Source organism: Propithecus coquereli, unplaced genomic scaffold (genome assembly GCF_000956105.1).
Source record: "Propithecus coquereli isolate 6110/MARCELLA unplaced genomic scaffold, Pcoq_1.0 Scaffold567, whole genome shotgun sequence".
Taxonomy (NCBI): domain Eukaryota; kingdom Metazoa; phylum Chordata; class Mammalia; order Primates; family Indriidae; genus Propithecus; species Propithecus coquereli.
This window is the reverse complement of record NW_012151585.1, coordinates 1,200,709-1,203,566: the sequence shown is the minus strand read 5'-3', so window position 1 is coordinate 1,203,566 and position 2,858 is coordinate 1,200,709. Positions and strand designations below refer to the sequence as shown.

General features: G+C 43.4%; 1 protein-coding gene across 1 annotated transcript in view; it reads right to left on the bottom strand.

The window, feature by feature from the left end:
* Positions 1 to 2,858, bottom strand: part of SFI1 (Sfi1 homolog, spindle assembly associated (yeast)) — a 116,944-nt gene that overhangs the window by 55,159 nt on the left and 58,927 nt on the right. The gene's annotated exons all lie outside the window — the stretch shown is intronic.

Here is a 2,858-nt window from a genome sequence, read left to right as displayed (position 1 = left end):
TCCCAGAGTGCTAGGATTACAGGCGTCAGCCAGTGCGCCCGGCCTGGCAGTTTTTATAGTTAAATCAAACCTCAAATCATGGCTATCATTAAAAAGATTTAATCGAATCTGTTATTGCAAGCTTTGAAGATAACTGTAAAAAGGGTATTCTAAAAATGTTCTGAGCAATATTGCCATCAGTAGAATGAGTTTATAGCCTCTCAAAGTGGCTCTCTGAAAGGGAAGAACTCTCATGCAGCTGTCCATCAGTGACGTTTCTTTGTTTACAGCATTTTCCCACTGATCAGTTGCATCTACCTCCCAAGGTCACAAGTCTATTCAGCACAATATTACACGGTGGTTAAGACAATGACTCTCCAGTGTTCTGGCTGCTTGGGTTAAATCCTGGCTCTGACCTTTTCTATACATACGACCCTGGTTCAAGTTATTTAACCGTCCTGGTTTCCTCAATAACATAGGATTTTAGAAAATGAATTATGAAAATTAAATGAGATACTGCATGAAAAGCACTTAGTCCAGCACCTAGCATAAGACCACAGTAAAAGTTACTACTATTGCTGCTGCAGTCACTGTTGTTGTTATTAATAATTCTGGACAAGAACTGTGTCTCTTATTTTCTTGCTATTGTCTCAGAAGACCTTGTGAGCTCAGGGGTCAGCAAACTTTTTCTTAAAGGGTCAGACAACAAATATTTCAGTCTTTGCAGGGCATAAAATCTCTGTAGTAACTACTCTACTCTCCCCTTATATCTTGAAAACAGCCAAAGAGATACATAAATGAATGGGTGTTGGTGGCATCCCAATAAAACTTTATTTACAAAAATAAAAAGCAGGCCAAATTGGGCCTGTGAGCCAGAGATTGCTGATCCCTGATTTAGATGACTGTATATGCTATTTGCATGTGGCCTGCATATATTTAAATGGGCTATGCAATCAGTGGTCAGATTACAAAGATATTAGCTGGATGTAGTGGCATGTGCCTAGAGTCCCAGCCACTCAGGAGGATCGCTTGAGCCCAGGAGTTCAAGGTTGCAGTGAGCTATGATCATGCCTGAGAATAGCCCACTGCACTCCAGCTTGGGCGACACAGTGAGATCCCATCTCTAAAAAAGATATTACTCCTATATTTGGTAAGAAGCACTTCCTTTTTTCTCTCTTCCCTGTTCTATTTTCTATAACTTACTTGGCAGTCCTCTAAGTACCCAGCAGATGCAAAAAAGTGACCAGGAATTCAGAGAGTATATCAAAAGATAAAGTTTCACCACAGGATAGTTTTGGTACAGGACTTAGGCCTTTATAATTGACCAAAAGCTAGTGGCTTCCCTAAAAGAAACCCCAAAGATAAGCAAAACTTTAAGGAAAAAGAAGCCAGGTTTTCTTTTTGGTCTTAGTTTTTTTCTTGCCCTCATTATTTTCCAATTTGTTGTTGGAAAACAATAATGAGGAAATAAGGGTATACTCATGTTTATAACTAATTCAAAAATCCCCTCCCAGCTCCACAATTACCATAAGCTCTCTAGAAGCCATTGGTAATCACATTTGGGACAAGTGTCTGCATTATTCCTAATAGTAGCCTCCAACTGGAAGAGCCCAGCCCTCCACAGTGCCTCTGCCCCACCCGTCTCCTCAGCCCCCCAAGCTGCCATGAGGGCCCAGCCGAGAGGTAGCACCATGGTGGCTTCCTACTGGGAATCTGCCCTCGGTGGGTATGGACTTGACAACACGCACAGAGGATGCCAGAACCCGTGTCTGCTGGACTCACCTGCAGCTGGAGGCGCAGGGCCCTGTGCTTCATAGCAGAGGCATGGAGGGCACGGCTTACACGGACCTGTCCTAGACGCTGCCTCCACTCGCTCCACCACACCCTGCCAAAGAGCAAATTGAAAATGGAACCAGTCAGAAAAAATGCCACCCAGAAAAAAGCGCAGTTAGTGCTGGGCCTCAGATGCTCAGCTCAAGTCCTTCTCGCTCACAGTGCCATCTCTAGACAGATATCTGCTAGATGCACCGCTGGGAAAAAAACAAAACAATCAAGAAACAGTCCTAGGGCCACCAATTGAGGGTTGGAAACTGATAGTTCCTAAGCCTTCGACACTATAGATGTGCTCTGTTTGGTCTACACAGTTCGGTTTTTTTAAAATATGAGTTATTAGCCGGGTGTAGTGGTGTGCTCCTACAGTCCTCGGAGGCTGACGTAGGAGGATTGCTTGATCCCAGAAGCGTGAGACCAGCCTGGGCAACATAGTGACATCCCATCTCCAAAAAACTGTTTTTAATTAAAAAGAAAGAAATATGAGTTATTGCGAACATTTAAAAATCAGGAGATTCCACAGAATAATCTGCAAATAAGTAACATGCAAACAAGTAACTTGCCTGAGCTCATACAAGTTACAATTAACAAAACTAGGGTTCACCCACCAATGCTCTTAACTGCTGCTCTGCATGGCATTTCGTCAGCATTGTGGACATACTGGAGAGATGTGAATTAGTTCACTTTTGAAGCCAGATGTGTAGCAGTGAGCTGCTTTATTCTGGGACTGATTTTAGATTTTCAGTGTAGCTGGATCCCTTCCCTTCCTACTGTCCTGGTTGGACTTTCATTTTAGTTTTGGTTTCTTTCTACTTATTTTCTAATTTGCTTTAGGAAAACAGTCATGAGGAAATAAGAGTTTGTAAGCTCTGCTTTACAGAAACACTCACTTTGCCTGTTCATTCTAACCCAGCAATCCCCGACCTTTTTGGCACCAGGGACCGGTTTCGTGGAAGACAATTTTTCCACGGACCAGGGGTGAGGGGGTGGGGTAGTGTGGGGGCGCTGATGCAGAGCTCAGGTGAGGATGCATGGACTGTTTCCTAACA